Below are 12515 nucleotides of genomic sequence, written 5' to 3'. Positions count from 1 at the left end.
ATTTGCATGACTACCAAACTAAATAAAAACGTGAATTACCTTAACGTACGTTTTCGCAGATTGAGTTAACGAACCACAATACAACAAAAAATTAAAAATTGTTGATTAACAAAAATGTTTCAAAATGGGCTGTGACGTCACACAACTGGGCTGACGAGCAGCGAGACACTGCCATTTAGCATCCTTAAAAGAGCGGCCTGCCTAGAGATGAAAGGTTAAAGTGCCGCCCATAACAAATAAAGAGAAATTATTCCAAGTCAGATTTAGCGCGTGCGCAAGCTGATGGAAATCTATCAGAGTTAACTACACCCCTCTCAGAGAGTTCAGGAGTAAAAATAACTGACATTTATAAATAACTGTTAAATGTAAATATTATAAAAAAATAATCGTAGCCGCGGTAACTGATACTGCGATGTAACCGTTTGGCCCACCTCTACTTGGCAGTTGAACACCAAAATTGGAAAGCAACGTAATCTACCTAAATAGGCAGAATGACCCATTATTGATTAAATACACGATTACAGAACAATCAGTGGAAGCTATCACACCAATAAAGTATCTAGGAGCATGCGTACGGAAACATGAAACTAATCGCGGGAAAGGCAGGTGCCAGACTGAGATTGATTGGATGAATCCTCTGGAAGTGTAGTCCGCCCTCAACGGAAGTAGCTTACAAAGCATTCTTTCGGAAAATAGTTAAATATTGCTTGTCAGTGGGGTTCCGTAGCAGATAGGATAGATAGAGGACATACAGATGATACAAAGAAGTGCAACGCGTTTCGTTACAGTTTCATTTAGTAAGCGCAAAAGCGTCACACAGATGCTCAGCCAATTTCAGCGGCAGGCGTTAAAGGCGGGACGTTTTGCATCAATTGGTGGTATACTGTTACACTACTGGCCATTAAAATTGCTACACCAAGAAGTAATACAGATGAAAAACGGGTATTCATTGGACAAATATATTATACTAGAACTGACATGTGATTACATATTGATTCAATTTGGGTGCATAGATCCTGAGAAATAAGTACCCAGAACAATCACCTCCGGCCGTAATAACGGCCTTAATACGCCTAGGCATTGACTCAAACAGAGCTTGGATGGCGTGTACAGGTACAGCTACCCATGCAGCTTCAACACGATATCACAGTTCATCAAGAGTAGTGACTGACGTATTGTGACGAGGCAGTTGCTCGGCCACCATTGACCACACGTGTTCAATTGGTGAGAGATCTGGAGAATGTGCTGGCCAGAGCAGCAGTCGAACATTTTCTGTATCCAGAAAGGCCCGTACAGGTTCTGCAACAGGCGGTCGTGCATTATCCTGCTGAAATGTAGGGTTTCGCAGGGATCGAATGAAGGGTAGAGCCACGGGTCGTAACACATCTGAAATGTAACGTCCACAGTTCAAAGTGCCGTCAATGCGAACAAGAGGTGACCGAGACATGTAACCAATGGCACCCCATAACATCACGCCAGGTGATACACCAGTATGGGGATGACGAATACACGCTTCCAATGTGCGTTCACCGCGATGTCGACAAACACGGATGCGACCATCACGACGCTGTAAACAGAACCTCGATTCATCCGAAAAAATGACGTTTTGCCATTCGTACACCCAGGTTCGTCGTTGAGTACACCATCGCAGGCGCTCCTCTCTGTGACGCAGCGTCAAGGGTAACCGCATGCATGGTCTCCGAGCTGATAGTCCATGCTGCTGGCCGGCCGCGGTGGTCTCGCGGTTCTAGGCGTGCAATCCGGAACCGTGCGACTGCTACGGTCGCAGGTTCGAATCCTGCCTCGGGCATGGATGTGTGTGATGTCCTTAGGTTAGTTAGGTTTAAGTAGTTCTAAGTTCTAGGGGACTGATGACCACAGCAGTTGAGTCCCATAGTGCTCAGAGCCATTTGAACCATTTTGAACCATGCTGCTGCAAACGTCGTCGAACTGTTCGTGCAGATGTTTGTTGTCTTGCAAACGTCCTCATCTGTTGACTCAGGGATCGATACGTGGCTGCACGATCCGTTACAGTCATGCGCATAATATGCCTGTCATCTCGACTGCTAGTGATACGAGGCCGTTGGGATCCAGCACGACGTTCCGTATTACCCTCCTGAACCCACCGATTCCATATTCTGCTAACAGTCATTGGATCTCGACCAACGCAAGCAGCAGTGTCGCGATACGATAAACCGCAATCGCGACAGGCTACAATCCGACCTTTATCAAAGTCGGAATCGTGATGGTATGCATTTCTTTTCCTTACACGAGGCATCACAACAGGTATTGCCGGTCAACTGCAGTTTGTGTATGAGAAATCGGTTGGAAATTTTCCTTATGTCGGCACGTTGTAGGTGTCGCCACCGGCATCAACCTTGTGTGAATGCTCTTAAAAGCTAGTCATTTGCATATCACAGCATCTTCTTCCTGTCGGTTAAATTTCACGTCTGTAGCACGTCATCTTCGTTGTGTAGCAGTTGTAATGGCGAGTAGTGTATTATAGACAGCTGCTTGCCAAAAGAACGGCAACAACGCGTACCCTTTCAGGGAAAGTGCATTCTCTTTAATGACGGCTAAGTAGTGAGGTCTACGTCAAGTGCACACGGTCGTTGTTAGAGTCGTGTCAGTGTGGCGAGGTGGTGGGAAGGGGGGAGGGGAACGCAAGACGCAATCTATCACCACTGTAAGTTGAGGGCAATGGCAGCGAAACGTTGGGACAATGGACACGCTGGGGTCGGACAAAGGTGGCGTGGAGCGGAGTTCGTGATGGATCCGGTTGTAGCTGCAGCTCGGTGTGGCGGTTTCCCAGGCGGCAGGCCGTGTGGCGGGAAGTGCGCGCGCACGCATCTGCTCGCAGCCAGGTGCCCGCCTGCTCTCAAGGTCGCACCAATGCCCTTCCCGACCCCTCTGCTGCCGGCTCGGCTCAGCCAGTCTTTTTCGCCAGGCTCCATTTCACACGCGACATATTATTATTTCATTAGCGCGCTAACCCGAGATCGTAGAGGTACAGTGTCACACTTTAATACTCTCGGTTCATCTTAAATGGCATAAAAAGGGCTCTAAACTAATAATGGCTACATTTTAGACCCGATTAGGGTTACCAAGTGTCCAGCTTTAACCGGCTTTTTCGGTCTAATCCAACCAAATATCCTGTCTGTTCGGATTTTGTTAGAATTTTTTGCGATGAATGCGATGAAGTAGAGGACGCACAACTAACAAGTTGATGACGTAAGCGCGAGGAAAAAGTATGAAGTGGAATTGGGAATATACCAAAATGATATATGGATATAACAAAAAAATGGTTCAAATGGCTCTGAGCACTATGGGACTTAACATCTATGGTCATCAGTCCCCTAGAACTTAGAACTACTTAAACCTAACTAACCTAAGGACAGCACACAACACCCAGCCATCACGAGGCAGAGAAAATTCCTAACCCCGCCGGGAATCGAACCCGGGAGTGGGAAGCGAGAACGCTACCGCACGACCACGAGATGCGGGCATGGATATAACAAGCAATACTATTCTTAAGTCTGTGTTTGTTTGTTTTTTTTTTTTGTTTTTTTTTTTGTTTGTAGGCCGAACTAGTCTAACGCATATCACAACTACACAACTACGCAACGCACAGAGCGAGGGAGGCAACGTAGAATGTGCCCATCAGCCGATGCAATCCGACTGCCCGGCCACGCTCGCGTAGCGACATACGATTATCTTAGGAAGAGAACTTGGCAACTGAGGAGACTGAACACTTTAGTTTCTACTATAACTGCCAAATTTGGTTGTTTAAACGTGTTTAAGATTGATCTCGCACAAAGCTAGCTTTAATTGTTTAATAATAGACGACTGGACATGATTAAAAAGGTAGTGCGCCATTTATGGCAATATGTCCGGCGAAATATAACGCTCAATACGCCCATCAGCCGATGCAATCCGACTGCCCGGCCACGCTCGCGTAGCGACATACGATTATCTTAGGAAGAGAACTTGGCAACTGAGGAGACTGAAGACTTTAGTTTCTACTATAATCGCCAAATTTGGTTGTTTAAACGTGTTTAAGATTGATCTCGCAGAAAGCTAGCTTTAGCTGTTTAATAATAGACGACTGAACATAGATTAAAAAGGTAGTGCGCCTTTAATGGCAATATGTCCGGCTAAATATAACGCCGAGACCTGGCAACCCTATACAGCGTGAACTCGAATTCTATCGACAAACTTTCGAAGGTTGCTCAGTGATAGTTTCTGAGTATTACGAATAAAAAGCCCGTACTCTCAGGTGTCTCGTTACAGAGCACTAATATAATTGTGATTTATGCGATTTCTTAGCCCCAACTACGCCCCCTTCCCCCTTACTGAACTACAGACCTTGCCGAGGTTGGGTGGCTCGTGTCTCAACGTTTCTAGAAACAGCACCCAGGCTGTGGCTAAGCCATGTCTCCGCAATATCCTTTCTTCCAGGAGTGCGAGTTCTGCAAGTTTCGCAGGAGAGCTTCTGTGAGGTTTGAAAGGTAGGAGACGAGGTACTGGCGGAATTAAAGTTGTGAGGACGGGGCGTGAGTCGTGCTTGGGTAGCTCAGTTGGTAGAGCACTTGCCCGCGAAAGGCAAAGGTCCCGAGTTCGAATCTCGGTCCGGCACAGAGTTTTAATCTGCCAGGAAATTTCATATCAGCGCACACTCCGCTGTAGAGTGGAAATTTCATTCTAGGAACGATTATGAGGTCTGACTAAGCTGTGGTGCCTGAAGAGGGCAATATCCTTTCCAGTAGTTGCAGGGGCAACAGCCTGTATGACTGATCTGGTCTCCTAACATGAGCCGAAACGGCCTTGCTGTGCTGGAACTGCGCACAGCTGAAGGCAGCGGGAAACCTCAGCCCTTATTTTACCGAGGGCATACAGCTCTACAGACAGGGGAGACAGCAATCAGTGCGTTAAGGGCGAAAGGAATATACCCGTTACACAATCATATTTTCAAAGATGCAGATTTCTTTGACAGTAATGAAGGAATAATTTAGGATTTACCTAATGATCCATCTGCAGAAGCTGTGGCGTCTAAAAGTGGAAAGGCTAATGATGAAGTCGAAGAAGGACCATCTGCGGCCACAACTGAAACTAACACTTTGAAAACTCTCACCCACAGCACAAATAAAGAAGAGGTCAGGAATGAAGTGAAGAGAAGTAGGTCCTTCAGCAGTTCTAACCTTGTCTTCATATAAAAGGTCCTTTGAAGTATCGACGACAGCAACAAATAAACCGGAGACAAAGAAGCAGAGGCCACCAAAGCCTAGGAACAAATAATCATCTGATTCTGTAGATGATGTTTTTAGTGTGACAGATGATTCGTCCATACTTAGTAGCGTCTCGGCCGACAGTGCACCCACAAGTGAAAATGGCAATTACCTCTTTTGCTCAGATAAATTTTCGCAGAACAAGGCAGGGGAAGATTGGGTAATATGTCTAATGGGCGAAATATGTGCGCACACTGAATGTGCACATTACAATAAATACCGATATGTGTGTAACTTCTGCAAATGAAATTACTTAGAGTAAGGAGCCGGCCAGTGTGGCCGTGCGGTTCTAGGCACTTCAGTCTGGAAGCGCGTGACCGCTACGGTCGCAGGTTCGAATCCTGCCTCGGCCATGGCTGTGTGTGATGTCCTTAGGTTAGTTAGGTTTAAGTAGTTCTAAGTTCTTGGGAACTGATGACCTCAGATGTTAAGTCCCATAGTGTTCAGAGCCATTTGAACCGTTGTTAGAGTAAGGAATGTAATAACTGAAAACGGTATTTTTCGTGTGTTTTTTATGGTGCTACTATGTTTTATAGCGTTTTCTTGGACGGTGAATTATTCGATTTACCATTGTTTGTTTTAACTTTCAAAAAAATGGTTCAAATGGCTCTGAGCACTATGGGACTTAACATCTGTGGTCATCAGTCCCCTAGAACTTAGAACTACTTAAACCTAACTAACCTAATGACATCACACACATCCATGCCCGAGGCAGGATTCGAACCTGCGACCGTAGCAGTCGCGCGGTTCCGGACTGCGCGCCTAGAACCGCTAGATCACCGCGGCCGGCTGTTTTAACTTTAACAAACTTGAAACGAATGGAGTATTCCGTATTTGTACCCTATAATTTGAAGTGCCAAAAATGTCAGACGTTGTGTTAAGCCTAATTTAGAAATGTTTCTAATGCATATGTATTCGAAAATACAGGAAGCATTAAAATATATTCCAAAGTATGCTAGAGATATTTAGTTTGCTTAATGTGAAAAACTGAGAAAATTATGAACGAAAAACAGAGTAGTATTCTATATTTGTACCACTTCCTCTAATAATAATAATGGCATCGTCTCGGGCAAATCAAGGACGTAAAACAGTCCCCCATTCGATATTCCAGACAGAGGTCATTCAGTGGGATCTTTCATCAGGAAAAACAGTTGCACAACTTGACTAAAAGAAGGGATCGGCTGATAGGATACACCCTGACGCATTGAGGCATATTCAGTATGGTAATGGAGGTGTGTGTGTGTGTGTGTGTGTGTGTGTGTGTGTGTGTGTGTGTGTGTGTGTGGAGAGGGAGGGGGGGGAGGGAGAGGAGAGCCAGAAATTGTAGCTGAATACAGTAACCAGGCCCAAATGGATGTAAGTTACAGTAGTGATGACATATGACGCTTGCACATAATAGATTAAGATAAAGAACAACAACAACCCCAATTACTTTGTTTCTGTGAAAATATCCACACAACAGTGAAACAGCTTGTAAATATCATCAACAAAATCAGCACATGCGTACAGCTGCAAAAGTAGTGTAATTTGGTTGCCGTCGCTGCAGGAACAGCTTAGCATTCTGTGGTTGCGCCGCTATTCAATTCCGTTCAGTGAATCCATACCCAAGTTGCATATTGGCCAACTCTTCCATCATTAAACCTATCCATATTGACTGCGTCACTGTTAACGTACAACTAACACTGTCGGAAAAACGAAGCTGAGACGATACCGAGCAGTACCGAACGCAGTGGTCGTTACAACAGCAACTATCGGGAGTGAACAGAGGATGCTTATTTACAAACGGGACAAACAGGGCATGCCGTCGATATTTGCACTGTTACCAAAAACGTTTTTAGCACAATACAGAGAAAAGATAAATGGGGTAAGAGATCAAACGAAATGTAATTATTCTAGAATGAGCTACCAGAGCCTGGCCGGCCTGAGTGGCGGAGCGGTTCTAGGCGCTACAGTCTGGAGCCGCGCCACCGCTACGGTAGCAGGTTCGAATCCTGCCTCGGGCATGGATGTGTGTGATGTCCTTAGGTTAGTTAGGTTTAAGTAGTTCTAAGTTCTAGGGGACTGATGACCTCAGAAGTTAAGTCCCATAGTGCTCAGAGCCATTTGAACCAACCAGAGTCTGCAGGTCTCTTGTGTAGAAATACTACGAAAGTATCCTTGACAAACTTCCGAAATTTTGTTAGTGGACTTCGTGTTCCACCAAGTACATGCTTTGAGCCTGCTTCGCAACGTCAGTCAACCTAGATGGCCGATATCAGCTATTTACCACATGAGGTTTAACCGTGATCGACACACCTTCGCAGCAGTGGAGTAAAGGCAACGACGACATGTTACTGCACAAACTTTCAATGAAACGAAACTGACCACATTCTGCTTGCATGCGCAAATAGGCAGTAAATATTTTTATATTTTATTTTTGCAGCTGTACCGCCTGAAAGTAGAATATCTCACAAGTGTTCCCACTCTGCTCTCTGTGAGCAATCTTAGTAGTAACAAAGAGTAAATTTCTACGCTGTGTCAATATATTCTTGTACTTACAATGCACCTCTTGGAATTATACACTCCTGGAAATGGAAAAAAGAACACATTGACACCGGTGTGTCAGACCCACCATACTTGCTCCGGACACTGCGAGAGGGCTGTACAAGCAATGATCACACGCACGGCACAGCGGACACACCAGGAACCGCGGTGTTGGCCGTCGAATGGCGCTAGCTGCGCAGCATTTGTGCACCGCCGCCGTCAGTGTCAGCCAGTTTGCCGTGGCATACGGAGCTCCATCGCAGTCTTTAACACTGGTAGCATGCCGCGACAGAGTGGACGTGAACCGTATGTGCAGTTGACGGACTTTGAGCGAGGGCGTATATTGGGCATGCGGGAGGCCGGGTGGACGTACCGCCGAATTGCTCAACACGTGGGGCGTGAGGTCTCCACAGTACATCGATGTTGTCGCCAGTGGTCGGCGGAAGATGCACGTGCCCGTCGACCTGGGACCGGACCGCAGCGACACACGGATGCACGCCAAGACCGTAGGATCCTACGCAGTGCCGTAGGGGACCGCACCGCCACTTCCCAGAAAATTAGGGACACTGTTGCTCCTGGGGTATCGGCGAGGACCATTCGCAACCGTCTCCATGAAGCTGGGCTACGGTCCCGCACACCGTTAGGCCGTCTTCCGCTCACGCCCCAACATCGTGCAGCCCGCCTCCAGTGGTGTCGCGACAGGCGTGAATGGAGGGACGAATGGAGACGTGTCGTCTTCAGCGATGAGAGTTGCTTCTGCCTTGGTGCCAATGATGGTCGTATGCGTGTTTGGCGCCGTGCAGGTGAGCGCCACAATCAGGACTGCATACGACCGAGGCACACAGGGCCAACACCCGGCATCATGGTGTGGGGAGCGATCTCCTACACTGGCCGTACACCACTGGTGATCGTCGAGGGGACACTGAATAGTGCACGGTACATCCAAACCGTCATCGAACCCATCGTTCTACCATTCCTAGACCGGCAAGGGAACTTGCTGTTCCAACAGGACAATGCACGTCCGCATGTATCCCGTGCCACCCAACGTGCTCCAGAAGGTGTAAGTCAACTACCCTGGCCAGCAAGATCTCCGGATCTGTCCCCCATTGAGCATGTTTGGGACTGGATGAAGCGTCGTCTCACGCGGTCTGCACGTCCAGCACGAACGCTGGTCCAACTGAGGCGCCAGGTGGAAATGGCATGGCAAGCCGTTCCACAGGACTACATCCAGCATCTCTACGATCGTCTCCATGGGAGAATAGCAGCCTGCATTGCCGCGAAAGGTGGATATACACTGTACTAGTGCCGACATTGTGCATGCTCTGTTGCCTGTGTCTATGTGCCTGTGGTTCTGTCAGTGTGATCATGTGATGTATCTGACCCCAGGAATGTGTCAATAAAGTTTCACCTTCCTGGGACAATGAATTCACGGTGTTCTTATTTCAATTTCCAGGAGTGTATTAAGAGTCATTGCAAACTCGCAGAATGGAATAATTCAGACACTGTTATTTTTTAAAGTGTTTTGTGCTGTGTGTTCACTTTTTTATGTTTTGATAACAATCGTTTTTGATAAATCTGCACTTCCATACTGTAATTATTATTCAGTAAACTGTTTTCATATTATTTCAATCAACATACGCACTTTTAGTTGACCAGAAGGTGATTTTATTAGTTTCACATTATGTCTACCAATTAATCTGTTTCTTGAGAGGTATTATGTCGCTGTGTGTATTTTTTAGCTGGCTAAATGAATATTTACCGGAGGCAAAAAAAAGCAATAGTAAAATATGTATTCTTGGTTCCTGAAGCGTTGGTGATGAATCTTACTGAACAATCTGAAAATAATCCCCTTTACTTTAAAATACTGAAACATAAAATCTTCATACCAATGGCCTCCGAATGCTAAGATGTGTTATTTATTACGTTATCTGTTGTACATACGCCTAAATAGGAAGTTCCTGTGGAAAACTCGTGGTGGGCAGCATGCGTTCGGTTCAAATGGCTCTGGGCACTATGCGACTTAACTTCTGAGGTCATCAGTCGCCTAGAACTTAGAACTAATTAAACCTAACTAACCTAAGGACATCACACACATCCATGCCCGAGGCAGGATTCGAACCTGGGACCGTAGCGGTCGCTCGGTTCCAGACTGTAGCGCCTAGAACTGCACGGCCACAACGGCCGGCCATGCGTTCGGAATCACTAAAAATACAGAAGTGTCTTTAACGCAACACACTTACTTTTATCTTACTTAAAATTCTATGTTTGGGTTATAATTAATATATTCATTCGTAATTCACGACCGCACGGTTGGGGGCGCCATGTCACGAATTGCGCGGCGTCTCCCGCCAGTTGTACGGACGACTTAGCTAGCGATGCAACACTGACGAAGCCTCGTTTATTTGCAGAGAAGATAGTTAGAATAGCCTTCAGCTAAGTCAATGGCTACGACCTAGCAAGGCGCCATAGCAATTGACAGTTATCGTATGAAGCATGTCTCATCAAGAACGATGTATACAAATGGTGGATTAAAGTTAAGTATTCCAGAAGCTACGTACTTTTCTTTATAGCATTCATTACGTATCCTGTTTCAGACCTCACGCCATCCTGCGTGAGCTTATAGCGTGCATTTCGGCCTCCTCTAGCAATATAACAGTTCTTGCCGTAAGTTAGTTTAAAGTAGTGTGTAAGTCTATGGACCGATGACCTCAGCAGTTTGGTCCCTTAGGACTTCACACACATGTGAACATTTTTGTAATTCACGTCAGAGTAGTCCGTTTCGCATTCAGATTAATTTTGTATCTGCTGTTCTGTAATTCGACAGTTTTTACAACAACAGTAATGTTTCCACGAATGGGGAGATGGTTCACTGCGTTAAGCACCGACTTGGAGTGTCAGATAAATTATGTTCAAGGTTTTCCTTTAGCCTTTGGTAATAAAGTCCACAAAAGGGTGCTAAAAGAAGGGATTCCAGAGTGCATAATGGACTGGTTACCAAATCGAAGAAGAAAAAAAGGATGACCAGCTAATTCTTGGAGAGTGGAGATTCAGTCATTTATGAGGCAGAAGAATATTCCGAAGAATTATATAGGGATACAGAAGAGAGGTGAAAAAATATTAGTGGCGCTCTGGTGAAATGTTTAAATATTCTATTGCTACTACATGGAAATAATAACAATATTAACATAAGATCTATCTTGGTATCTAACAACCCGAACTTACATCGTGGCGTAAGCTTAACATAAGCTTTGTCGAACCGGTACATATAAACGTTCGGAAGATTTATTACAGAGAACCGTTTTCGGTGTTTTTTCCATAGCTCAGGTGAAACTAGGTGTTACAATTTATCAAATGATCTCAAAAAATACTTCAAATGTCTCTAAGCACTATGGGACTTAACATCTGAGGCCATCAGTACCCTAGACTTAGAACTACTTAAACCTAGCTAACCTCAGGACCTGACACACATCCATGCCCGAGGCAGGATTCGAACCTGCAACCGCAGCAATTGCGCGGTTCCGGACTGATGCGCGTAGAACCGCACGGCCACAACGGCCGACCGAATGATTTCGTTATCGTCAATGTTCCACGCATTTAATCTCCCGCGATAAACACAGGTTTTGATCCATAGTCCAACCATTCACTTAACCGTGAGGCTGAGATACCTAAGACAGCAGTACGGATACCCGAGACAGGAAAAAAACAACTCCGTGCAAGGCCGAAGGTGTAGCGTACTGCCGCCGCTCATGCGTAATCAGGCGCCGCGCCATCGTCGGCAAAACTGAAAGCTGACGCGCTGACGAACAGCAGAAAGCGACTAAACAGCAAATGACTCATAGTGCAAATACGACTGACGTGAAATACAAGTACCAAGGCGACACATGACATTGTCTGCAGTGCAGAACCTAGTATGATATTACGGCTAAACAGCGAAATTAAACAGAATTTTCTTTGTGATCGTGAGGAGGATCTCACAGGTTTTATTGTTCAGAGATGAGTGTCACATTTCGTACCATATACCTAAATCATTGTGTAATTCGTCTACATCGTATAGTGGTTATAATAGGCGATAAACGACGGCACCATACCTAAACAATCTGCTCAGATTGTCTCCTATGTCGTTTATATAGATTAAGAACAGTGAATTCTTCTCTGGGGTACCCTAGACATAACTTCTGCTCTACTACACTGCTGGCCATTAAAATTGCTACACCAGGACAAATATATTAACTAGAACTGACATACGATTACAATTTGGGTGTGGCCCTGGTGGCCAGGGCAGCAGTCGAACATTTTCTGTATCCAGAAAAGCCCGTAGAGGACCTGCAACATGCGGTCGTGCATTCTCCTGCTGAAATGTAACGTCCACTCTTCGAAGTGCCGTCAATGCGAACAAGAGGTGGCCGAGACTTGTAACCAATGGCACCCTATACCATCACGCCAGGTGATACGCCAGTATGGCGATGACGAATACACGCTTCCAATGTGCGTTCACTGCGACGTCGCCAAACACGGATGCGACCATCACGATGCTGATGCGAACAAGAGGTGGCCGAAACGTGTAACCAATGGCACCCTGTACCATCACGCAAGGTGATACGCCAGTATGGCGATGGCGAATACACGCTTCCAATGTGCGTTCACCGCCATGTCGCCAAACACGGATGCGACCATCACGATGCTGTAAACAGAACCTGGATTCATCCG

At 45.9% G+C, this 12515-nt stretch overlaps 1 protein-coding gene and 1 non-coding gene across 3 annotated transcripts in view; one reads left to right on the top strand and one right to left on the bottom strand.

The window, feature by feature from the left end:
• LOC124721242 (nuclear hormone receptor FTZ-F1 beta) overlaps window positions 1-12515 on the bottom strand; it is a 411982-nt gene that overhangs the window by 352628 nt on the left and 46839 nt on the right. The gene's annotated exons all lie outside the window — the stretch shown is intronic.
• On the top strand, window positions 4562-4636 carry Trnas-cga. The gene has a single exon. It is a non-coding gene; the product is annotated as a tRNA-Ser (tRNA).

The sequence above is a fragment of the Schistocerca piceifrons genome, chromosome X (assembly GCF_021461385.2).
Source record: "Schistocerca piceifrons isolate TAMUIC-IGC-003096 chromosome X, iqSchPice1.1, whole genome shotgun sequence".
NCBI lineage: Eukaryota > Metazoa > Arthropoda > Insecta > Orthoptera > Acrididae > Schistocerca > Schistocerca piceifrons.
This window is presented reverse-complemented; position numbering and strand designations above follow the sequence as displayed.